Genomic DNA, 27,318 nt, shown 5'->3' on the forward strand with positions numbered 1-27,318 from the left:
AAATGATATGCACAAACCCTGTTATCTCAAATGGAGGTTCCCAAACCTATGAATGAAACACACACTGGTCTAGATAAAACAATAAAACAGGTTTATTAACTACAGAAAGATACATTTTAAGTGATTACAAGTAATGAGGCCTAAAAGTCAGAACTGGTTACAAGGAAATAAAAGGTAACACACAAACTAATCCCTATTTTAACAAGCTAAGTGAACTTAAAGCAAAAGGATTTCTCTCACCACATGATCACAGCAATCTGGCTGGATGCCTTCAGCCAGGATCCCTCCCCCAGTTCAATGATATTTCTTTTGTCTTTCAAACATTGTTGATGCCATGAGTAGAGATGAGGGGTGAGAGGTGATTTGGGGCCTCTGATCCTCATTTTTATATCTTTTCCTCCTCTTTGAGAATCATCTCCAGCTGGGGTTCAGGTGACAGGCGATATTTTACTAGGACAATAATGATCAGAAAATTATGAGTTTTCAAACGATACCTCACAAGGCAAGATTTATCACAGTTTTGTAAAAAGGATGAACATGAGGGTACAGATTGTCACAGTTCCATCGCAATCTGTTCTCATCAAGTACTGCACCTGACCCCAACCTTTTCTCTCCTGACAGAGATTTAACTGTTTATAACCCTTATCTAGAATTATTTCGGTGCTTCCCTGCTTGTTTTTCCATCAGATCCTGTCAAGTAAGATCAATACATTCTTTCAGGAAATTCTTATAACCAAACACAGCTACTTTGTAACTTTACTTCACTGGCCAGGTTACACACAGTATTTATACCATTACTACATCTCAGTATCCTTGGGTTCTTACAGAGCAGCTCCATGTCCGTCACAATCCTGCCGTCAGATTGGTCACCCGGCCAGAGACCCACTGAAGTCAAAGAGGTCTGCCTGCATGGATCCAACTGCAGGATCAGGTCCATAATGAACTAAACCTCATAATACCACTTCACAGGGTGTTATTCCCAGTGTACAGCCCAGGAAAATGAGACTTTAACAGCCTGATTCTCCACTGCCTTGACCCTATGTCACTGTTTCTGTTTCACTACCTTGTCACTCTATGTCACTGCGCAAACATAGTACAAAATGCTCCGCAGTCTGAAATCTTCTCTTACTAATACTGGGAGCAGCCTTTGACACCAACTTTGTATGGGTGTAAATGACTTCACAAGGTACAGGGCAGTGAACGTTCAAGGTGAAGCTAGAGGACTTGCCCAAGATCCCACAAGAAGTCTGTAGCGGAACTGAAAATATTTCCCAAACCTCCTAGTTCCTAGCCCTGTGTGTAAGAACCATTCTTCCCCTGACTTTCCGCATCTGATATTTGTAAATACAAATCAATGCTCTCACTTTAATTCTGACAGACTTAAACATTTATCCATGTTGGAGGTGGGGGGAGGCAAACACTTCCAAATAAGCTATTACACTTATGGAAATTATTTCCCCATGGCAATACACATTTTGAAAAATAGCTTCAGATTATTATTTGGAGAAATACATCCATCTGTTCAACCTGGGGATACGCAGTGCAGTATGTTTTCAGCACAGGGTACATGCTCTTACCATATGATGTGATTCAATAGCCTTTTGAGGCTTTTTTTCCTCAGTACTCCCAGCTGCCACAACATGAGCAGATTCTTGCCTCTAAAAGTAAATTTACATTTCAGTGCAGCCTGTGGCTAGCGGTGCTACTGCCTTTCCATGGGGGGATAATGGCAGCGTCTCTAGCTCTGGCACGTGAAGGGAAACAGAGCATTCATTATTCCTTTTTCTCTCAGTAAAAAGTTTGAAATCTGGGAAACTACTGAATTAGTGTCACAAGATGTGACCATCCCATCCTGGTCTCAGGAGGACAAGACTCATTTAGAAACCCTTCCAGAATTAAAAGAAAGCAGCATTTCCATTGTCAGTAGCTCCCTATTTGGACCAATGTGAAATAACGCAATCCATTTAGTAAGCCAGGTAGGTTTCAAGACAAGATACATTTATTGGGCAGCCTAAGGTTTCAGTAAGGAACCCAAGTTGTCCTGAAGCTGAATTATCCGGGAAGTGGTGTTCACATTTTAAACTAATACATTTTGTTCTCAGTGTTTTCAAGTTTACCCTTTGACAGCTGCAAACTTTTAAAACCTAAAGAACAAAAAATTAATAGGCCACTTCTATTCTTGCCAGATATTGAAGTCCCTGGGACTGCACACACCTGCTACACAGAGAAAGCATTTTAAGCCCCAGCCTCCTCCACATTTCTACCCGCCTCAGCCTAGGCAGGACTTCTCCAGGAAGCGGGGCAGAAATAACAGATGCAAGCCTCCCCGTCCGCTGACTTTTGAGGGTGCGCCCAGGGGCGACATACCAGTCCAGTCACCAGATCCTTCTCCGTTTTCTAAACTGTCTGTCCCACTTCTATTGTGGGTGGGGCCGGATAATCTCAGACCCCTGGGTTCTCCACACAGTAGATGTGGGATATTCTCTCCAGTTCTGCTCCTCCCCTCCTTCCCATCCCCCTTCCCCATCCCTCTTCAGGGACCCTTCTCACAAGCACCTTCTCATGCAGGAGGTACAAACGCTCCTAGCCACAGGAGCTGTAGAGAAGTTCCCTAAGGAGCTAAGGGGCAAGGGTTTTGACTCCCGGTATTTCCTAATTCCCAAAGCCAAAGTGGGAGTCAGACCCATTCTCGACCTGCGATGCCTCAACAGATTAATAAAGAAACTGAAGTTCTGCAGGGTCTCTTTGGCCACCATAATCCCCTCGCTGGATCTAGGGGACTGGTACATTGCCCTCAACTTGAAGGACGTGTACTTCCACATATTGATAGTCCCGTCCCACAGACGGTTTCTCAGGTTCGTACTGAATCGCAACCGTTACCAGTTTATGGTCCTTCCCTTCAGCTTGTCAATGGCCCCTCAGGTGTTCACCAAGCTCATGACAGTTGTGGCACCTTCCTAAGCAGATGGCAAGTGCAGGTATTCCTGTATCTCGACAATTGGCTTGTCAAGAGCCGCTCCAGGGCTCAGGTAACAGCACACGAACATCTGATACAATCAACCTTCAACAGTCTGGAGCTATTGCTGAATGTGACAGGCCCACCCTATCCCCAACCCAGAAGACAGTTTATAGGAGCAGTGCTAGACTCCACTCAGGCCAGGGCATTCCTGCCAGAGTCGCGCTTTCAAACCATGTGCTCCATCACAGAAGACTTTCAATGTTTCCCCACCACGAGGGCACGGAGCTGCTTGAAGTTGCTTGGTCACATGGCCGCTTGCACATACGTAGTCCAGCCGCTTGCACATATGTAGTCTGCAGCTCAGAACCCTTCAGGCCTGCTTGGCCTCAGTATACTGCCCAAGCAGAGACACCCTGGGCAAGGGAGTCTTGCTTCCTCCTGGGGTTATCCCTCCGGTGGTGGCTTAACACTCAGGTGGTTTGTTTCTCCAGACTGCAATCATCGATTTCTCTAGTCACGGATGCTTCAGCGTTGGGGTGGGGTGCGCATCTAGGGGACCTCAGGATGCCAGACCTCTGGTCCCAAACAGAACTCTTGCTCCATATCAATGTCAGAGAGTTGAGACCAGTTCGCTTAGCCTGTCAAACTTTCCAATCCCACCTGGAGGGCAGGTGTGTATCAGTCATGATGGACAATACAACAGCAATGTTTTATATAAACAGACAGGGTGGAGCGTGCTCCTCTCCCCTATGCCAGGAAGCCCTCAAGCTGTGGGACTTCTACATAGTTCACTCAATACACCAAGAGGCATCTTACCTTCCAGGATCCCAGAACAAGCTGGCAGTCCATCTCGGCAGATCCTTCAATGGCCACAGCTGCTCGATCCACCCGGACATCGTGAGCGGCATCTTCCAATGGTGGGGAGTTCGCCAGGGGGACCTATTTGTGATGAAAATGAACAGGAAGTGTCAACAGTTTTGCGCCTTCCTGAATCACAGCCTGGGCTCGACTGCGGACACATTTCTCCTCCCCCGGAAGGAGGGTCTGTTCTATGCATTCCCACCCTTTCCGCTCGGACACAAGGTCCTGGTCAAGATCAGAAGGGACAGGGCATCAGTCATTCTGATAGCACCTGCCTGGCCCTGCCAACACTGGTACACATTGCTTCTGGAACTGCCAGTGGCAACTCGGATCGCCCTGCCGTTGTGCCGGAACTCATCACCCAAGACCACAGTTGCCTCCAGTACCCCAACCTCGCGTCTCTCCACCTCACAGCGTGGAAGCTTCATGGCTAAACCCCATGGAGTTGGTGTGCTCGGAACCTGTCAGAGAGGCCCTCCTCAGCAGCCGAAAGCTTTGGCTTTCCACTAGAGTCACTTACTTAGCCAAGTAGAAGAGATTTTCAATTTGGGTGACATAAAGGGGCAGGTTTCCGCCTCAGGCATCAATATCCTTCATCTTAGACTATCTGTTGCACTTGAAGCAGTCAGGTCTAGCGGTGTCATCCTTAAAGGTTCACCTAGCAGCCATGTCGGCATTCCACCCAGGGCTGGACACTCAATCAGTCTTTGCTAGCCCAATGGTAGGTTGTTTTCTCAAGGGCCTGGGCAGGTAATACCTTCCAGTCCACCATCCAATACCAGCATGAGATCTTAACCTGGTGCTCTCCAGGTTATCGGGAGCTCCCTTCGAGCCCTTAGTAACATGCTCACTGCTCTACTCCTCATGGAAAGTAGCATTCCTGGTGGTGATAACTTCAGCTAGGAGGTACCGCTGGGGAAAACCCTCCAAGATCAAAGCCTTGACATCTGAACCTCCATACACGGTCTTCTATAAAGACAAGGTCCAGTTGTGGCCTCATCCAGCCTTTCTGCTAAAAGTGGTGTGACGGGTTGGATCACAGAAACCCTCCTGGGAGCTGCCAACTGATGTGCCAAAACTGCTTCTATCCCTGCTTTCCCTGCCAGCTCAGGACTCCAGCACCCTGTCTTGCTGAGCCAGACACACCCGTCTGCTCCAACACAGACCCAGGGTCTGAATTACTTGCCCCAAAACTGCAGGTTTACCTGAAAAGCAGCTAACAGAAGTATTCCTGTCTTTAACACTTAGATGCCCAACACCCAATGGGGTCTAAACCCAAATAAATCCATTTTACCCTGTATAAAGCTTAGGCAGGGTAAACTCATAAACTGTTCACCCCCTATAACACTGATAGAGAGAGCTGCACAGCTGTTCCCCCCCCCCTGGTATTAATACACACTCTGAGTTAATTAATAAGTAAAAAGTGATTTTATTAAATACAGAAAGTAGGATTTAAGTGGTTCCAAGTAGTGACAGACAGAACAAAGTAAGTCACCAAGCAAAACGAAATAAAATGTGCAAATCTATGTCTAATCAAACTGAATACAGATCATCTCACCCTCAGAGATGCTTCAGTAAGTTCTTTCCTCAGACTGGAGACCTTCCAGGCCTGGGCACAATTCTTTCCCCTGGTACAGCTCTTGTTCCAGCTCAGGTGGTAGCTGGGGGTTCTTCAGGATGGCTCCTCTCCCCATTTGTTCTGTTCCACCCCTTTATAGCTCTTCTGCATAAGGCGGGAATCCTTTGTCCCTCTCTGGGTTCCCACCCCCTCCTTCTCAATGGAAAGACACCAGGTTAAAAATGGATTCCAGTTCAGGTGCCATGATCACATGTCACTGCAAGACTTCAAGCCTTCATTCCTCCCAGCCGGACTCGCAGGGAGGCTGCCCGCAAACGCAGCCATTCAGTCAATTGTCCTGGTTAATGGGAGTCATCCCGATTCCAAACCACCATTAATGGCCCACACTTTGCATAACTACACTAGGCCTCAGAGTTATATTTCATATGTCTAGTTTCAGATACAAGAGTGGTACATTTATACAAATAGGATTATCACACTCGGTAGATTATAAGCTTTGTAATGATACCTTACCAGAGACCTTTTGCATAAAGCATAGTCCAGTTACATTATATTCACTCATTAGCATATTTTTATAAAATCATATAGGCTGTAACGTCACAAGTGGTATCTCAGTTTCACACAAGTCAGGACATCTTCCTCCCAGTGTTTTATCCTAAGCCACTCGCCTACAGCCGGGAAAAAAGACTCGAGTCCCTGGCCATGAGGTGGGATTTGGCCTTCTATATTTAAAGGACAAAAACGTTCCAGAAGTCTAACCAGCTATTCGTCGCTATAGCAGACAGGGTGATGGGCCTCTGTATATCGTCCCAAAGAATTTCATCGTCCTGCATTCGGGCTTGTTATGAAGAGTCATAATGCTGAGCCACAACCAACAACCAACCACCATTAATAATGCTGTGTTTGTGGCTCAGTTTATAATGACTCTTCACCTGGTGAAAGTACCAGCCCCGACACTAACAGCACATTCTGCCAAGGGGTCAGGCCTCCTCAGCTGCTTTCCTGGCATAAGTCCCTGTACAGGAGATTTGCAGGGCAGTGACCTGGTCCTCAGTCTACACATTCACCTTGCATTATGCCATCATCCAGCATGCAAGGGACGATGCAGCTTTTGGCAGAGAAGTGCTTCAGTCAGTGAATCCGTGAGCTCCGACCCCTTCTGCGACGATCTGTTTGGGAGTCAACTATTGGGAATTGACATGAAAAAGCACTCGAAGAAAAAAAATGGTTACCTCCTTTCTCGTAACTGTTGTTCTTTGAGATGTGTTGTTCATGTCCATTCCAAGACCTACCCGCCTTCCCCTCTGTTGGAGCCTCCGGCAAGAAGGAACTGAGGAGATGGTGGAATGGCAGGGACCTATATGCGGCACCATGAAGGCATAACTCAAGAGGGTGCCCAGGCCAACTCGACAGATACCGCTGGGGAAAACCTTCCGACGGCTGTGCATGTGGCACGCACACCTGCTTGGAACGGAGATGAACAACACATCTTGAAGAACAACAGTTACAAAAAGGTAAGTAACCTGTTTGTCCCATTGATTTATTCCTGACACTGCCTGGAGTGAAACAGTTAAGTTACCACTGCTTTGGGTTCTGAAAACCCTGGGTAACATACACGGAGGGTTGTTTTAAAATTGAGGAGATGGGTGGAGATGCTTCTTAAAATAAGACGTGTTTCTCCAGCAATATTGCTGCCCTTCTGCCACATCGATATTAAAGGGTCCCTTGGGGGACAAAGGGGAGAGGAGCCAAAGCGAAGCAGGTGGCGTGGGGCACACACAGGAGACGAGTGCTGGAGGGAAAGTACAGAGCAAGGGTGCAAGAGAAGAGCTGAAGAAGTCTAGACTGCCAGCAGGCCCCATCTTTAATTAATAGGCTCAAACCCAGATCCTTCCCTGGCCTAGCAGCGTCAGCAGATGGGGCCCTGGGAAAAGAGAGGCAGCTGAGCTGGATATTTACAGCTTTCATAAAGTATTTAAAATTAAAGGTGAACTGGAAAAAACCCCAGCCCAAGCTCAAACCATTGCTTCCGCCTTTCCTCTCCCTTTAAACTGCTAACTTCTCTCGGCCCTCTCTTGGCTGGAGGAGTTAGGAAAGAGGCTTGGCGGTCTGGAGCGGGATGACTACAAGCCTGTAGCTCTCCCTGTCCCCAGAGGAGATGGGAAGGGGATTCCAAGGCTTTAGACTGGAACTCTTCTCTGCCAGTAAGATAAGAACTTTCATCCCAAGCATTTTATAAGCACTATTTAGAGCAAGAGAAAGCCAGATGTAGGGTTGCCAATTTTGGCTGAACGACGTATTCTTGGAGGTTTCTTCACGTGATATCATATTTAATTAAAGATTAATCTTTAATTGGGCTGGCAACCCTAACTGGGGGAAAGCCCATCAGGATGTCCCTTTCCGATTTCTCTCTTGCATAGGAAGTAGAATCCCAAAGGCTGGCAGCACTAGTAATTCAATGCAGGCTGTCTGCACTGACCCTACCTGCAGTAATATACCAAGGAAACACTGGGACTGTTAGAGCCTGCAGTGTACACACTTTATTTTTATTTTAAATTACTAAGATGCCTCCAGACGGTTTGGTGTGTCTGGAGTATATTTGTGTGTCTGTGTGAGTGCGCATGTGGTCTAGAATCCAAGGCAAAGCTGGACCCAGCTGTCTCCTGTAATTAAATTTCAAAGGCTCATGCTGGGAGTTTGAGCTTTGGCTTGAGTTTAAAAAGTGTTAGCAATTAAATATTCACAAGTGAAGCTAACACGCCATTAAAATAAGGGAGAGACGTTCACACTTTGGTTTGGTGCTATTGTTCAACGGCAGAATCAAAAAGAGAGCAGGACTTTAATGTCTACATCAAAGGTCAAGGTCCTGGAAAAACTCACATGTGTGTTTAACCTTCTACATGCAAGTAGTCTCATTGTGAAGCTAGGTTAAGCATGAGTTTGTTTTGTATGATCAGGGCCTTCGTTCATGAACAAAGGAACTGAAAAGCTTTTTATTTTCCACAAAAAGTATAGATTTTTGGAGACTCTAGATCAGTGAGAGAAGAAATCTACCATCTGTCTGAGGGATTGATTGAACTGGAAATCTTCTTCCTTTCAAAGGAGCGTCAAACATTGCCCCTGCCCCACAGCCAATGGTTTTGGTTTTACCATCACCTTCTTTTACCTTTTACACATTCTGCTCTCCCCTGGTGCCAAGTTGCACACACACAAACTGGGGAAAGTAAATAATAATTAGACAGAGGAGCGGTGGAACTGACTATACCCAGAGCTAACACATGCACAGTAACCAAACCGAAAATAGGGAGGAATTGATTTTTTTCTCAAACTTTTCAGCTGTATAACTGTGTTACTTGTACGTTTACAATAGTAGGTAAAATGTTGGCTAGAAGAGTGAGTTTTACATTGCCAGCATCCCTTTGAAGGGCTCTCATGGCAACGCACAAGAACAAGCCATTGTTACATATGGCACCTAGGATGTTGAGCAAATCACAGTATTGGGATTTGACTGTAAGGATGTGGGGACCAGACACCAGGCCCGTAGAGCCTGGGATGGCGGATGCTCCCACAGTGCCCCCAGGAAGCTATGCAGCACCATACCTAGGGAGCACCGCGGAGAACAGGCACAGCAGGAAGTACCATCCAAGGGAGCCAGAGCGACAGTCCCCTTGTCTGATCAGGGTGCTATCCTAGACAGGGCACAAGAAGAGCACAAAGGTGATTTAACTGTTACCCACTAACAGTGTGAAAAGTTGTAACAAGGAGGAAATGATTCCTAAACCTGCTGAGCCTGGTAAGCTGCATGTTGCCAATGAGGAAAGTTGCAAAGGGAACCAGAGTGCCTCTAACTTTTTATCTAGTGAGTTTATCAGCTTGCCTGAAAGGGGGTTGTGTAAAAATCCTCCTCATGGGTCAGAGATGATTCTGGATGTAAGTGGAACTCAGATGGAGTTGGTTGTGGCTCAGCAGAGCAATGCTTATGTGGAGCAAGATAAAGGTGAATTGTTGCTTAAAGACGCTCCCAAGGAGAAGGATCCTCATGGTCATTTTGCAAGCAGCTTACTGCAACTAATGGGTGTGGAAGTGATTTGATTAAGTTAACTCAGGGTGAATCGTTATACTGAGAAAGCAAGTTTGTTGGGGAAACTTGTTTCAGTTCCTAACTGCCAGAGTCTTTCTGAGGTATATAGATCCACTGACCTTGCTTTTAGAAAGATCCATTGTGGATAACCTAAAGAAGGTTTCAGATGGAGGGAAAATTGTTAGAGAAATTGGACAGCCCTGTAGCCAAGTGGCTGGGCTTGGCCAGCACGTTCTCTGTGCTGATTCCTTGAGTAAGCAGTCTGTGCCTCAGGGTCTGAGGAGAGATCGGGTTACTGGTTTTTCAGAGCAGAACAGCTTATGACTGAACCCACAAGGATGTAGGGGAGAGCAGGCAAACTCTCAGCCCTAGACATTTTGGATATGTCTTGTAGTCTCTTAGTGGACTTAACATCTAATTCCGTGTGGAAGCAGAGGTTGGTAATGGAAGGACAACATGGGTCTAACATGCTAGTGAAAATGGATGGTATTTCTTTAAGACAGAGTCCAGCCTTGGAATTGGTAACAGTTAAGAATCTGAAAACCAGGGAACAAGCTAGTGTCTGTGTTAATGCCAATTACCTGGGGGGAGAAAGACTTGACCATAGCTGTTAGCAAAGAGGACACACCTAGCCAGCCAATGGATTCTGTTACACAAGAGAGCTTTCAGATTTTGACCCTACTGGAGAGGGAGGAAGGGAAAGATTAAACCTTGCAAATAAAAGCCACAGGTTAACCCTAAAATGCCAAAACCCCAATGGTATTGAACAAAAGGTGTGGCATAACAAAAATGCTTGTAAATGTACACTTGTGGTAAATTTGATGTTATTATTGCTAATGTTAACTCCTGTGACTAATGTGTTGCTGATACCAAGAACAGTAAAAATGTACGGTGTGTCTAATCTTTTGGAAAAACCCTTGAACATGTTAAGAGTGATACATAAGAACACACTTTATGTTAAAAGGCCTTGGAATACTGATATTTCTCAGTTAGTGCCTGTAACTTGTCTTAAAACTGTACACAGCAGAAAAGACATTACACAGCTAATGTGCTGTATGAAAAGAAAAACTGAGGCACACTACCATATTGCTTTCATGGCTAAACGCCAAGAATCCTACACTATGGAGAACATTAATATCAACATTCACTTGATGTTAATTGGGTTCCAAACAATTGCCAGAGCTTGTATGAATAAATTAGCTATTTTAATTAGCTCTTGGCAAGACCACATGAGACATACAGGAATTATGCTATACGAGCAGATCCAATCTACTATTGGTCTAACCAAGTTTTACCTCGGGTTTGTAAAGAGATTCACTAATATTGTTACTTCCATAATGAACCTTACAAAGAAAAAGCCTGTTTTGATCAAATATGATTCTGATAAACCATTTCTGCTATACACTGATACTTTTAATATTGGGTAGGAAGTTCCTGTGATGCATTCATCAACATCTGGAACACCCCTTCCTGCATCAGTTTTGCATTGGGAGTGTGACGTTATTTGATTAAAATATGACCATATATCTCATTGTTGCAACCACTGTTATATATTTGCAACAAATCTTGTACAAAATGTGGCATGTAAGATGTCTATGAAAAGGTTATGATTTGCTGGTTAGGATTATGCTATCTCTATGCATGTATCATTTTTGTATTTGAAGTTATAAGTATTGATTCTATACCTGGATTTCAAATGTTTGCTCCTGGGCTACCGCCCACAAGGTAATTAGCCAGCACATCTTGGAGGGACTATTCAAATTAAGTGGGTCATCAAGAAACACTTGACTGACAATGGACCATGGGAGATGCCCATCTACACTGAGTGGACTGTCCTGCAAAGGTGCTGTTTGAGGTATAGGTAATAGCTTCTATTGTGTCCAGATCTTTATGCATGAACATGTGACTTGCCCATATGACTCCAAACACCATCTTGTTACTGTAATTTTCCACAGTAGGAATAATGGGATTCCCTCCACATGACAGAAGATTTAAAAGCCTCTGGAAACATCTCCATTTTGCCTCTTTCCCGCTCAAACCTCTGGACTGTGAATTTATACTAACAGGAGCATTCTACCCAAGGGACAGAGGGGCTTCCAATGATTTGGAAGCAGCCAGAGACTTGACTTAAGGCAGCAGTTTATTCCATCCCTGCTACAAGCCTGAACCAAGAACTTTGCCATTACAGGATGTATTTGATTCTTTTAACCAATTTTAACTCTCACCTTTCTTTTCATAAATAAATCTTTAGATTTTAGATACTAAAGGATTGGCAGCAGCCTGATTTTTTGGATAAGATCTGAGGTATATATTGATCTGGGTGTGTGGCTGGTCCTTTGGGGTCAGAAGAGATTTGATGATTTGATGAGACTGGTTGTAAAGAACCACTCACCTTTAAATCCAGTGGTTTTGGTCGTGACGTAAGAACTGAAATGCCAAAGGAAACTGCTTTTATGACTTCTTGTTAGCCAGTGTGGTGAAGCAGAAGTTCACTTTTGTTGCTGGTTTGGTATGGCTCATGGGAGAATAACCTCCAGTTTTGGGGTGTGTTTTCCCCTGTTCTCAGCAGTTTGTCCTGAGTTTGGCATCTTCTGTTGTGACCCACTCAAGTCTTGGCTGGGATGATTTAGTTGGTGTTGGTCCTGCTTTGAGCAGGGGGTTGGACTAGATACCTCCTGAGGTCTCTTCCAACCCTAATCTTCTGTGATTCTATTCCAGCTGGCGACCATCCAGAAGGGACTGCTGGGAATTGATGGAGCACAGCACACTCTGATTACGCCCAGCCTAATCCCTTTGGTGGGACTGGGTGATGGTTGTGGTGCAAGCGAGGGCATTCTAGCTTCATGCCATCTGAGACCTCCTCTGTGCCACAAGGTATCTCAGCTGGTCACAACCAGCTGCCTTCTATCCCTTTGGCACACATACTGCACAGAACTGCTGGGCAGTTCTGTAACCATTTGCCTACAGCTGGACAAAATTTTTAAGACTTTTTTTTTTCAAAAAAATGTAGATTTGGGTCAACTGAAACATTTCATGAATTTGTGTTGAATTTGCCACATTTTTTTTAATTTTACTTCAGTTTTATTTTAAAAAGGTTCTTAAACCTTCTAAGACTAAATATTTCACTTGACCTGAAACTAACTCTTTTTATTTTTTCAGTTCACCAAAAAAAATTGAAAAAAAGGTTTGTTTTTGGGTTGACCCAAAACTAAATTTTTTAAGGAAAAAAAACAGTTATTCACAAAGTTCTGCTCACAGGCCTCTTCAGAAACACAGAACCCAAGTTGAAACCAGATAAACCAAAAAAGCTGAGAGGAATTTCTGGTGCAAGACCCAATCATACATTACCTGGGGCCCATAATTTCCCACATTAGTGTGATGCTTGAACTCCAGCTGTGCAGTGCAGGAGGGGAAGCTGCTATCCGCCTGCAATATCCACTTCCACAGGTAAGAAACAAAACCAGAATCAGGTTGTTTGGGGGAGTTATTTGGGGGGTAAAAAACCATGGGTTTACAATAAAAGGGCAAATGATTTTCAAATTCACACGAGTTCTGCAAAGCCAGAAATCTTCCAACTCTGTGAGGTTTGCCCCTCCCTGCTGAGCAAAGGGGTATTTACTGAGGTGTGGCAATTAGGCATTTCTAATGATGGATTTTTTTTCCTTTTTAAAAAAAGTTAATTTATTAAATTGAAACAAACTTGGTCTTTGGGAAATGGAGGTATAGGCTGATTTAGCTCCCAGCGTCTCCCCATTGAGCTGCCTCAGTGGGAGCGGAGCGCTTTTGAAAATCTTACCACTTGCTTAGAGGCCTAAAAGGGAGTTATCAGTGCTCAGCTTCTTTGAAAAGCTTATTAATGTATGAGCACTTTGAACAACTGTCCTATCTGAACCAGCCCGCTAGGGACTCCATAGGATGTTGGCCTAATCTCAGAGGCCATATGCTTTCAGGAGAGCAACCCTGCTACCCCTTAACCCTCTGCCCTCTCTGACTGTCCCCAAAGCCCATCCTTATGGCTGGAGTCCTCCCCTATTCCTTAGGCAGAGCAGCTGGCTCCATTTCAGGGATTGTCCTGATCAGGGAGTCATGAGGGAATATCAGGGGCTTGAGTTGAGGAGCGAGGTTTCCTGCTGTGGAGGGGACACTGGAGCCAGCCCTGAACTGAATTCAGACTTAGGGCTCTGCTCCGTGTGTTTGTTAGCTGGTGCCTATGTTCCGTAATGACCATTGGGGAATGTACACACACCCAGACAATCAATGAATTTCCCAGCTGGCAGAGTGTCCAAGCATGAGCCAGTATCACAGTTACCTACCCCCAGATTTACTAGATGACTCTCAGGTTCTTTGCCCACCGGACAATCCCAATTTATATCCTTTCCTCTCGGGGTTTCTTCTATTGCTGTGTTGTCCTCCATCAGATATCACACTCTTTCCCCTGGCTAAAGGAAAGCAAGGCTAAGATGGGTATCAAATGCACTGGGGAGGATTGAGAAAAAACTAGGGGAGGAAACAAAAGCGACATTGATAAAAGTTTTCTGCAGAATTTCCTTCTATTAGTCGAGCCTCCTCATGTTTAATATTCTACAGCAGCGTTATCAGCCATGTTTCCTCCATAATTCCCTGTCAGGTCATATCAAGAAATTTGCTTTGCATGGCTACGCTGGTTTTGTCAGGACACACGAAGTCCCCTGAGAGGAGCTAGCTGTATTCAGTGATTTTGATAGTACTGGAAGCATGAAGGCACAACAATGTGCACAAGACAAAAGGCAGCAAGGAGAATAGACCGTGGGATGGAGGATTAAGACAAAAATGAACTAGTACTGTCCCATCTGTCTGCCTTAGAACTGCAGTACAGAGTCAGTCAAAACACACAGCTAAACCTGTATTCCAGGCAGGTAATTCCTACTAGCACAAATGGGAATTACACACGTACCTCTCCTGAGCATCTGATAAGGGAGGAGACAACTCTATGAAGGAAAGCTCAAAATACTTTTCCCAGTTGTGCAAAAACATTTCATTTGTGCCAACTCCTGCAATTTTATTCTAAGTCTCTTGGTGTTTTTCTTCAAGCCCCAGCTCTTGGAGCCATAGGTTATGTGAAGAGCTCAGCTTCCACTTCTGAAAATGTTTCTAGCCCTCGTACTTACAAAGCGGGGAGGGATAGCTCAGTGGTTTGAGGATTGGCCTGCTAAACCCAGGGTCATGACTTCAATCTTTGAGGGGGCCACTTAGGGATCTGGGGCAAAATCAGTACTTGGTCCTGCTAGTGAAGGCAGGGGGCTAGACTCAATGACCTTTCAGGGTCCCTTCCAGCTCTATGAGGTAGGTATATCTCCATATATATATAAAGCAAAGCCTGAAAATATGACCCCTAAAGACTACAATGACAAAGAACCACAAAGCTGTGACTTTTAAAAACCGCATGATTTTTTAAGCCAATTTCATGACTGTTGGGGGCATGACCCATGATTTTTGAACTTCTGGGGTTGACAGTACTGCCATTTCCAGCATGGCCTTTTAAAATGTGCTTTCCAAACTGACTCACCAAGACCGCCCCTGCTAATCTAGGGCCCCAATTTGCACTGATCGCCAAGGTTACCCACGTGGGGCTCACTACGGGACCATGGCTCTAGTATCTAGTGCTACTCAGCCAGCCTTTTAAATATTTGTGGAGATCAGAATTACCTGTTCCATCATCCTTTTCCACATAACACCCCTGCTTCCCCAACACACACGCCCTTAACTATCCCAGATCAAATATATTTGTAGGCTTTAATAGGTCTAAGGCAAACGGCACATGTAAAAACATCTACTAACAAACCCCAACACAGCTCAGTCTATAAAGGTGTGGCGCCTGATTGTAGCTCCCTTTGCACCATCCCCCACAGCTACATGGCAGGGAACCACGCACCTGTGCAGGAAGGAAGTGAAGTAGCCACATCCCTTCAGAGGAGCTACTGAATCCTTAGCGAACAAGTGGAAAGAGAGAACCAGAAGGAGGCTCATCCTGAGGGAGGGAATTGTCCTCTGATTAGCCAGCTCCAAGCTTGCTGCCCCCCAGGTAGGGTACACGCTGGTGAGGCGGAGACTGAGTCCCTGTGGGGGAAGAGTGCCTAGCTGCTGTGGCCAGCTTTCCTGTGGGAAGGTAGGACCCCGATGGAAACCTGGCCTGAACGAAGCCACAATCATACTCCCATGTGTTGCTGCAGTCTTTGCTCTGGGCATGCGTAGCTGCATCTGTGGTGACTAATACACCATCTGAGTTTACCAGCTAAACATCCTGGCCTCAGTTCTGAGCCCTGCCCTGGCCTGTGAGCACTGCTCCAGTGGCACAAAGGACTCAAAGAGTCAGCCGGGGAGTAACTCCAGATGATGTAGCCAGCAGTACACCATCCTGGCTCCCAGCGTTGGGGTGTGCCAAAGGTGGGAGGGGATGTGGCCGGAGTGTGTTGTGTTTCAGCAATATCCACATCTGGTGGGTGACCTCCTGGGCTGCTGCCGTCGGGTGTAGTTTACAGCCGTGACGGGTTGGATCACAGAAACCCCCTCTGGGACTGGCACCTGATGTGCTGAGACAACCTCTGAGCCTGTTTTCCCTGCCAGCCTGAACTTCAGTGCCCTGCCTGGTTGTGCCAGACACATGGCCCCTGAGGAATGTCAGAAATAGTCATTACGCATGTGAAATCCCTCTGAATTAACTGCACTTCTACAAATAACCAAATGTTACTAAGTCTTGCAAACACAGCACGGGCATTACAAATCTGTCATTTAATAAAGCATTGTGCAGCTACTTACTTAATCTCCTCGTCTCATTCCTGTCAAATTCCACTGTCTGTATAAAACAAAATCTGGCAAGGGAGGACTTACGGCTGCACCTGCCCATTCACCTTCTCTTTTCCATATCCTTCCTGAAAGTGAGACTTGGATTAACCACAGTGACCATGCCTAACCAGGCAATGTAGAAATGGTGACTTTTCAGACAGAACAACCACACAGCCTTAACAATCCCTGCAGGGATGTTCAGAGAAACTTGGATCATCACAGTACCTTACTCGTCCCTAACAAAAGCTGGCACATTTTTCTTGCCCACTGCAACTCCAAATTAGGACTTCTATTTATATAGTTTACTAAGACCTCCAGTGTGATGTGCATGTGATAGGTTGGATCACAGAAACCCCCTGGGATCTGCCAACTCATGTGCCAAGACTACTTCTGCCCCTGCTTTCCCCGCCAGCTTGGGACTCCAGAACCCTGCCTGGTTGTGCCAGACGCGCTTGCCGGCTACAAACTCAGACCCAGGTCTGAACCACGTCCCACAAACTGCAGGCTTAACTGAAAGCAGCTTAAGAAGTGTTCCTATCGCTGACACTCAGATGCCCAACTCCCAATGGGGTCCAAACCCCAAATAAATCCATTTTACCCTGTATAAAGTTTATACAGGGTAAACTCATAAATTGTTCACCCTCTATAACACCGATAGAGAGATAGGCACAGCTGTTTCCCCCCCCCAGGTATTAATACATACTCTGAGTTAATTAACAAGTAAAAAGTGATTTTATTAAATACAAAATGTAGGATTTAATGGTTCCAAGTAGTAACAGGAAGAACAAAGTGAATTACCAAGCAAAATAAAATAAAACATGCAAGTCTAAGCCTAATACAGTAAGAAAGTGATTGCAGATGAAATCTCACCCTCAGAGATGTTCCAGTAAGCTTCTTTTACAGACTAGCCTCCTTTTAGTCTGGGTCCAGCAATCACTCACATCCCCTGTAGTTATTGTCCTTTGTTCCAGTCTCTTTCAGGTAACCTTTCGGGGTGGAGAGGCTCTCTCTTGAGAGACAAAATGGAGAGGTCCAATCCTGCAGACGCTATCAGGAGTAGTGCTTACTACACTGAGTAGTGCCATTGGCTGCACTAAACCCAGTAGTGAGTGTTTACAGGATCAGGTCAGACACCCTTTGGTGCTATTCATACTGCAGTTTTTAACATGGATTTCATAACAAGTTAAAGACGCCCTCACTTTCACTACATGGTTCGGTTTGTGTCCACACTTGTCAAATTGTACATGAGCAGCACAGACAGATATAAGCAGAGCAGCATTAGCACTAGCAGCATATGGGGAAACGCTTTCTAAGATGCCCTACCACAAAGGGAGTAGGAAGAGGACACCGTGCAAATAAGCTACGCAAGCTGAGAACCTGAGCTGAAGCCCACGGAACTCAATGGAAAGATTTGCAGTGACTTCAGTTGGGCTTTGGATCAGGTCTATAGTACAACACTCTGTCTACACTGCAAATAGGAGCAAGCTGAACCAGTAACAGCCATGACAACCATGTGATTGCCTATGCTGGTGGCCAGTGTCAAATGTTGTTAGGTGGCCAGGGTTACTGACTGAGCTTTAACTATGTTGTGTGAAGTCAGGCCAGTAACTGATTACAAACTTAGCAAATAGCTACAGGGCCATAGATACCAATGGAATGCTCATTAAAGCCCTCACATTCTTTTGGCCATATTATGGTCTAGTCATTTCTTAGTCCAGCCTTGAGTGTAGGGGACTGCTTAGATGATGTCTCAAGGTTTCTTCCAGTCCAACACGTCTACGAATCTATGGAGATTGTTTAATTGGAAAAGTTCTGTTGTACAAAAACTGATTTCTTTGCATTTCTTCTACACCTCAGGAGGGCAGTACATATGTTTAGGCTGGGATCCTGCCTTTGACTATCACACCCTTAATGTACAGGAGTTTTAAAGTTGTCTTCAGTGGTCCTAAGACTGGGACTGGCACCCAACTACAGAACTTTCTCATTACAAGAACTACTCTTCTGCACTGCTGAACATCCTGGACATTTCAAGCTTTGGCTCAAGAACAAGATCAAGTTTTGTCCCTTGTTTTTGCAACGTTAATGTGTAATTTCAGGGATGATGGGTACTAAGGTCATTCACTTCCTCACCAGCATCTAAAACCAAATGGTTTGTAGCAGAACAACGGGAAGAAGAAAAGAAAAAAAAAGAAAAGAAAAGAAAAGAAAAGAAAAGAAACATATATTGCTTTGTGACTAAAACTTTTAGAAGTGAAACAACACTTGTATGGGGTCATTTTAGGAAAACAGCCTAGCTTTTTCTCCTAGAGAAATGTTGTATTTTGCTGCCATCTTGAGGTAAAGCAACATGCCACAGATGCAAAGGAGCCTGCTCAAATCATGTAGTAAATATATGTAGTAAATATCTTCCACTCAAGCTCATCTCTAAGCACTCCCCTCCCAAAAAAACATCAGCCCCTCTTTGGAACAATATAGCGGGAATTGCTTCAATGACCAGTTGATTTATAAGAACATAAGAACGGCCGTACCAGGTCAGACCAAAGGTCCATCTAGCCCAGTATCTGTCTACCGACAGTGGCCAATGCCAGATGCTCCAGAGGGAGTGAACCCAACAGGCAATGATCAAGTGATCTCTCTCCTGCCATCCATCTCCATCCTCTGACGAACAGAGGCTAGGGACACCATTCTTTACCCATCCTGGCTAATAGCCATTTATGGACTTAACCACCATGAATTTATCCAGTTTTCTTTTAAACACTATTATAGTCCTAGCCTTCACAACCTCCTCAGGTAAGGAGTTCCACAAGTTGACTGTGCGCTGCATGAAGAAGAACTTCCTTTTATTTGTTTTAAACCTGCTGCCTATTAATTTCATTTGGTGACCCCTAGTTCTTGTATTATGGGAATAAGTAAATAACTTTCCTTATCCACTTTCTCAACATCACTCATGATTTTATATATCTCTATCATATCCCCCCTTAGTCTCCTCTTTTCCAAGCTGAAGAGTCCTAGCCTCTTTAATCTTTCCTCGTATGGGACCCTCTCCAAACCCCTAATCATTTTAGTTGCCCTTTTCTGAACCTTTTGTAGTGCTAGAGTATCTTTTTTGAGGTGAGGAGACCACATCTGTACACAGTATTCAAGATGTGGGCGTACCAGGGATTTATATAAGGGCAATAATATATTCTCTGTCTTATTCTCTATCCCCTTTTTAATGGTTCCTAACATCCTGTTTGCTTTTTTGACCGCCTCTGCACACTGCGTGGACATCTTCAGAGAACTATCCATGATGACTCCAAGATCTTTTTCCTGACTCGTTGTAGCTAAATTAGCCCCCATCATATTGCATGTATAGTTGGAGTTATTTTTTCCAATGTGCATTACTTTACATTTATCCATATTAAATTTCATTTGCCATTTTGTTGCCCAATCACTTAGTTTTGTGAGGTCTTTTTGAAGTTCTTCACAATCTGCTTTGGTCTTAACTATCTTGAGTAGTTTAGTATCATCTGCAAACTTTGCCACCTCACTGTTTACCCCTTTCTCCAGATCATTTATGAATAAATTGAATAGGATTGGTCCTAGGACTGACCCTTGAGGAACACCACTAGTTACCCCTCTTCATTCTGAGAATTTACCATTAATTCCTACCCTTTGTTCCCTGTCTTTTAACCAGTTCTCAGTCCATGAAAGGACCTTCCCTTTTATCCCATGACAGCTTAATTTACGTAAGAGCCTTTGGTGAGGGACCTTTCAAAGGCTTTCTGGAAATCTAAGTACACTATGTCCACTAGATCCCCCTTGTCCACATGTTTGTTGACCCCTTCAAAGAACTCTAATAGATTAGTAAGACATGATTTCCCTTTACAGAAACCATGTTGACTATTGCTCAACAGTTTATGTTTTTCTCTATGTCTGACAATTTTATTCTTAACTATTGTTTCGACTAATTTGCCTGGTACCGATGTTAGACTTACCGGTCTGTAATTGCTGGGATCACCTCTAGAGCCCTTTTTAAATATTGGAGTTACATTAGCTAACTTCCAGTCATTGGGTACCGAAGCTGATTTAAAGGACAGGTTACAAACCTTAGTTAATAGTTCCGCAACTTCACATTTGAGTTCTTTCAGAACTCTTGGGTGAATGCCATCGGGTCCCGGTGACTTGTTAATGTTGAGTTTATCAATTAATTCCATAACCTCCTCTAGTGACACTTCAATCTGTGACAGTTCCTCAGATTTGTCACCTACAAAAGCCAGCTCAGGTTTGGGAATCTCCCTAACATCCTCAGCCGTGAAGACTGAAGCAAAGAATCCATTTAGTTTCTCCGCAATGACTTTATCGTCTTTAAGCGCTCCTTTTGTATTTCGATCGTCAAGGGGCCCCACTGGTTGTTTAGCAGGCTTCCTGCTTCTGATGTACTTAAAAAACATTTTGTTATTACCTTTGGAGTTTTTGGCTAGCCGTTCTTCAAACTCCTCTTTGGCTTTTCTTATTACACTCTTGCACTTAATTTGGCAGTCTTTATGCTCCTTTCTATTTGCCTCACTAGGATTTGACTTCCACTTTTTAAAGGAAGTCTTTTTATCTCTCACTGCTTCTTTTACATGGTTGTTAAGCCACGGTGGCTCTTTTTTAGTTCTTTTACTGTGTTTCTTAATTTGGGGTATACATTGAAGTTAGGCCTCTATTATGGTGTCTTTAAAAAGTGCCCATGCAGCTTGCAGGGATTTCACTTTAGTCACTGTACCTTTTAACTTTTGTTTAACTAACCCCCTCATTTTTGTATAGTTCCCCCTTTTGAAATTAAATGCCACAGTGTTGGGCTGTTGAGATGTTCTTCCCACCACAAGGATGTTAATTGTTATTATATTATGGTCACTATTTGCAAGCAGTCCTGCTATAGTTACCTCTTGGACCAGCTCCTGCGCTCCACTCAGGATTAAATTTAGAGTTGCCTCTCCCCTTGTGGGTTCCTGTACCAGCTGCTCCATGAAGCAGTCATTTAAAGTATCGAGAAATTTTATCTCTGCATTTCGTCCTGAAGTTAAATGTTCCCAGTCAATATGGGGATAACTGAAATCGCTCACTATTATTGGGTTCTTAATTTTGATAGCTTCTCTAATTTCCCTTAGCATTTCATCATCACTATTACTGTCCTGGTCAGGTGGTCGATAATAGATCCCTAATGTTATATTTTTACTAGAGCATGACATTTCTATCCATAGTATCAGAGGGGTAGCCGTGTTAGTCTGGTTCTGTAGAAGCAGCAAAGAATCCTGTGGCACCTTATAGACTAACAGACGTTTTGCAGCATGAGCTTTCGTGGGTGAATACCCACTTCTTCTTGCATCCGAAGAAGTGGGTATTCACCCACGAAAGCTCATGCTGCAAAACGTCTGTTAGTCTATAAGGTGACACAGGATTCTTTGCCATTTCTATCCATAGAGATTCTATGGAACGTGTGGATTCGCTTAAGATTTTTACTTCATTTGAATCTACATTTTCTTTCACATATAGTGCCACTCCTCCCCCTGCACAACCTGTTCTGCCCTTCTGATTTATTTTGTACCCCAGAATGATTGTGTCCCATTGATTGCTCTCAGTCCACCAGGTTTCTGTGATGCCTATTATATCAATATCCTCCTTTATCACAAGGCACTCTAGTTCACCCATCTTATTATTTAGACTTCTAGCATTTGTGTACAAGCACTTTAAAAACTTGTCCCTGTTTATTTGTCTGCCCTTTTCTGATGTGCCAGATTCTTTTTTATGTGACTGTTTATCATCTGATCCGGCCCTTACATTATCCTCTTCCGTCCTCTGCTCCTGACTATAACCTGGAGATTCTCTATCATCAGACTCTCCCCTAAGAGAAGTCTGTGTCCGATCCACATGCTCCTCTGCAGCAGTCGGCTTTCCCCCATCTCCTAGTTTAAAAACTGCTCTACAACCTTTTTAATGTTTAGTGCCAGCAGTCTGGGTCCACTTTGGTTTAGGTGGAGCCCATCTCTCCTGTATAGGCTCCCCCCATCCCAAAAGTTTCCCCAGTTCCTAACGAACGTAAACCTCTCCTCTCTACACCATCGTCTCATCCACGCATTGAGACTCTGAAGCTCTGCCTGCCTACCTGGCCCTGCGCGTGGAACTGGGAGCATTTCTGAGAATGCCACCATAGAGGTCCTGGATTTCAGTCTCTTCCCTAGCAGCCTAAATTTGGCTTCCAGGACATCTCACCTACCCTTCCCTATATCATTGGTACGTACATGTACCACGACCACCGGCTCCTCCCCAGCACTACACATAAATCTGTCTAGATGCCTCGAGAGATCCTCAACCTTCGCACCAGGCAGGCAAGTCACCATACGGTTCTCCCGGTCATCACAGACCCAGCTATCTACGTTTCTAATGATCGAATCTCCCATTACTAACACCTGCCTTTTCCTAGCAACTGGAGTTCCCTCCCTCGGAGAGGCAACCTCAGTGTGAGAGGCAACCCCAGCACCATCTGGAAGGAGGGTCCCAACTGCTCCCGTTGACTGCTCTGCTTCCCTGGGCCTTTCTTCCTCCTCAACAGTGCAGGGGCTGTCTGAGCAGAGGTGGGACAATTCTACAGTATCCCGGAAAGCCTCATCAACATACCTCTCTGCCTCTCAAATTAGGGGTTGTTAAGATGCTCCTCAGTTGTTGCACCCTAAGGTAGGGAGTAGCAGAGCTATTAAAGAAACAGACATTCAGCAGGAGTACATATCCTCTATATAAGCACATCCGATTTCCAAAGTCTTTGTACAATTATTAACTGATATCTTATCTATTTCATAAATCAAAACATACATTTTGGCCTTGTCTATGCTACAAAGTTTTGTCAACAAAGGGCAGTTTTTGTTGACAAGACTGGATGCCTATACACTGCGATATGACTTTTGGTGGCAAAAATGCCTTGTTTTGGCAACAAAATAAAACCACCCCGATGAGAGACATAAGTCACGTTGCACAAAATGTTTGTCGACAAAGTGCAAGTGTAGACAACACACTTGATTTTATCATTTTAATTGGCCTCTAGGAGGTGTCCCACAATGCCCATCCTGACTGCTCTGGTCAGCAGTTTGAACTCCACTGCCCTGCAGCCAGGTAAGCCGCCATCCATCCCTCCCCCTTAGAAGCCCTGGGAATTTTTGAACTTCCATTTCCTGTTTGCTCAGCATGGAGAAGTCTCATCGCATCTTCCCAGGTGACCATGGCGGGTTATCATAGCAAATGCTCTCCCACTGTGACCACTGCAGAGCTGCTGGATCTGCTCAGTATTTGGGGAGAGCTGCACTTGAGCTGTAGGAATTTTGATACCTACGGGCAGATTTCTTGAGGCTTGTGCGAAAAGGGTTGTGATCAAGACATGCTGCAATGCAGAGCGAGGATAAAGGAGCTGAGACAGGCGTACCATAAGGCGAGGGAGTCAAACCGTCACTCTGGTGCTGCACCTAAGACCTGCCGGTTCTATAAGAACCTGGACGCTATCTTCGGTGGTGACCCCACCTCCACGGCCAAGAGCCCCATGGATACTTCAGTGGGCATTTCAACATCCCCCACTGTAATCTTCTGGTCTGGAAAGAAAGTCTCTGTCTGTAGCTTTCTATACAGGCTGGTGTTCCTGAAGATGCGTGCATCATGCATCTTCCCGGACTGCCCCGTGTTGATGTCAGTGAAACACCCACAGTGATCCACAAATGCCTATAACACCATGGAGAAATACCCCCTCCTATAGATGTACTCTGTCACGAGGTGGTTTAGTGCCAAAATGGGAATATGTGAGCCATCTATTTAGGAGTGGCGCCACGGTTTCTGGCGCCCTAGGCAGAATTCGGGGAGTGGCATTTTCTGTGCTCCCCACGGGGCTTGCGGGAGCTTCTGGTTCCACTCCCATCACGCCGCCGAAGAAGGATCCTCTGCCGAAATGCCACAGGCAACAGCGGCAATCATTGAGCTGCTCAATTGCCTGCTGCTGTTTTCTGCGACACGTCGGCAGAAGGTCCTTCTTCGGCAGCGCGATGGGAGTGGAACCGGAAGCTCCAGTTGGGGAGCGCAAAAAATGCCGCCCCCCCAAATCCTGGCGCCCTAGGCGACTGCCTAGGGTCGCCTAATGGAAGTGCCGGCCCTGCATCTATTGCTCCTCCAGTTAGGGAAACCCATTTCTGCAAAGCTGTCCACTATTTCATGCACATTTCCCAGAATCAATGGTCCTTTGTAGCAGGATGCAATTAATTGCCCTGCACACTTGCATTAACACAGCCCCAATGGTCGACTTCCCGACTCCAAATTGATTTGCAACTGACCAGTAGCAATCTGGAGTCGCCAGGTTCCACACAGTGATTGCCACACACTTCCTAACCGATAGGGCAGCTCTCATTCTGGTGTCCTTGCGCCGCAGTGCTGGGGCGAGCTTCACACACAGTTCCAGGAAAGTGGCTTTTCACACCCAAAAGTTCTGTAGCCACTGCTCATCATCCCACACCTGCATGATGATACAATCCCACCACTCAGTGCTTGTTTCCCAAGCCCAAAAGTGATGATCCACCCTCTGCAGCTGTTCTGTGAATTCCAAAAGCAACCTAAAGTTGCTCCTATCCATATCCCACAGCATGTCAGGCAACTGGGAGTCTTCTTCAGTTAGGAACTTTGGATTAACAGCACTGCCATCCACGATGTCTTAATGACAGTTATCAGAGCACAGCAGAGTGGTTACAATTTTCTCAACTTACTGGTATAAATGCTGAACTGTGTTTTTTAAACAATATGGCCGGTGAAGTGGGGAGGTGGTAATTCCCCTAGCTGCTCTCCTCAGGCTGGGTCTGGCATTCCCTGGGATAGAGATGCAGCTAGGACTGGGGGCCTCACCTAGCTGGGCAATGGGAACTTTGATTTTCCGCCCATGGGGTGAGATTCTGGGTGCAGCACAGAACTTGCAGTGCAAAGGGAGGGTGGGCAAAAGGATCCTTATGCCACCTTTGCACTCTCCCCACTCCAGGCCATCCCAGCCCCAGCATAATTCAGGCAGCTGAGTGCAGGGATTATGGCCGTCTCTCTCTCTGCTACCTCATGGCTGGTGCTGCCTCTGAGAATTCCCATAGTATCAAGGGCCCACCTCTTTCCCCCTCCCTGAGGCTTGTAGCAGCCCATGTCTGCCCTATGAAATGCCTGGGGAATTCGCCCCTGCCAAACTCCAGGACATTTATGGCCCCCATAGTCTGCCACAAAAGCACACAGGGGTCATATAGCAGGGATTAAAATCCCATCCCATGATCTTTGGGGAAATGTAGCTTTAGTAACTGGCTGGCTATTCTGATGCAGGGATTGCTATTTGTGGGTAGGTACATTAAAGGATGTGATTTATTATGGTAATTATTTTATTAAACAGTTTGCAGTACATAGGAGGCTAATGGGGGGGTTTGTACTTTTTTTTTGGAGAGGAAGTTTTTGCTTTTTCAATGCCTCTTTCTCACCAGAGTGAAGTGGTTTCATAAGATCTCAGTGAGTAAAGGCTAAGTTTGTATTTTGTGACTTTTCCTTTTGCCATGGCAGTGTGCTCATTATCAAGATCCACTTCAAGAGGAACTTGCATCTGACTGACAAGGTAAGCAAGCTATCTGAGAGGTATCTGCTACAATCCACTTAACTCAATGAATGACTGGGCAACTGACTTGCAAGTTTCAGAGTTGTAGCCAGGTTAGTCTGTATGAGCAAAAACAACCAGGAGTACTTGTGGCACCTTAGAGAGACTAACAACTTTATTTGGGCATAAGCATAATGCCCAAATAAAGTTGTTAGTCTCAAGGTGACACAAGTGCTCCTGGTTGTTTTTGCTCATACAGACTAACCCAGCAAGTGTTGTTTGAAAGATTCTTACAATAGCGCAACCTCGCCTTTGCTGTGAAGAGCAGCTTCATCAATTGATTTCCCAGGCAGTTCCATTTCTAAGTGCTGACATGCTGCCAAATGTTCAAAGAAACCACTCCCATGCCAAAGGTTTGTGTTTGTTTATCCACTCTGGCTTGTCCCATTAACCCATCTGACCCTCTGGGACTTGGAAGGAAGAGAGCATACACAGCAGCAAAAGTACCCACATGCTACAGCATTCACACTCCCCATGCAGATTCATGGTACTGTAAAAATAATAATAAATCCTCTGTGCAGAATGTCACATAGCATTTCAGACTGGCCCCCACAGCCCCTCCCTCACTCCAGGGGCAGCCATAGGACAGAGAGCATGGGGTGAAGTCAGGATACAACAGCCCCACTCCAGCTAAAAGTTGCCCAGGTGCAAGAGGTCCCACCAGTCTCCTCATCACCTCTCCACATGGCCTTAGCAGGAGGAGCTCCACCCCAACAGCTGGGGGCAGCAGCACGAGGAGCAGATTTTTCTATCCCAGTAGCTTTCCCTTATGACTAGACCCACTCTGGACAGATGCCTGTACAGTCACTGCTTGGTTATTCTAATATCCTCCCATCCCTCTCTTATTTCCACACTACCCCATCGGCCAGCCTCACCCCTGCTGCCCATTATGTTCCTCTTTGCCCTTCAATCCCTCATTCCCTCCATCCTTCAACCGCCCCCTTCTTTTCTATCCCCTTGTCTTCCATCCTCCCTAGCTCCATCCTCAGGAGGCTGGGATGTCCCCATCTGACCTGCTAGGGAAAGGGGAAGTGTCTCCTCTCTGACTGGCTAGGGATGTGGGATGGACTCTTTCCTGGCTGATGGCGTAGGATAGGTCTCTCTCTTTTTGCTCAGATACAGTTGTGGATAGTTTCTCCTCTCAGCAAAGTTGGGAGCATGAGATGATGCAGTCTCCTCTCCGCTGGTGTGGAGGATTTCTCAGAAGACCAGCAGGTAATACCAAAGTCAAGGAGTGCAGAGCTGGACTAGACAGCTGAACCATTGAGCCGAACAGGAACTGCAGGGGACAAACCGTGGAGGGAGAACATGGGTTTGTGGGACAGAACAGAAGGAATGATGTGGCAAGT

General features: G+C 45.3%; 1 long non-coding RNA gene across 1 annotated transcript; it reads right to left on the reverse strand.

The window, feature by feature from the left end:
• Positions 1 to 293: 293 nt before the first annotated feature.
• LOC123368136 lies at positions 294 to 27,234 on the reverse strand. The gene is made up of 5 exons (XR_006578700.1): positions 26,983 to 27,234; positions 16,276 to 16,388; positions 13,794 to 13,919; positions 3,776 to 3,898; positions 294 to 450 (listed from the first exon to the last, which is right to left on the reverse strand). It is a non-coding gene; the product is annotated as an uncharacterized LOC123368136 (long non-coding RNA).
• Positions 27,235 to 27,318: the final 84 nt, after the last annotated feature.

Source organism: Mauremys mutica, chromosome 4, assembly GCF_020497125.1.
Source record: "Mauremys mutica isolate MM-2020 ecotype Southern chromosome 4, ASM2049712v1, whole genome shotgun sequence".
Lineage (NCBI taxonomy): Eukaryota > Metazoa > Chordata > Testudines > Geoemydidae > Mauremys > Mauremys mutica.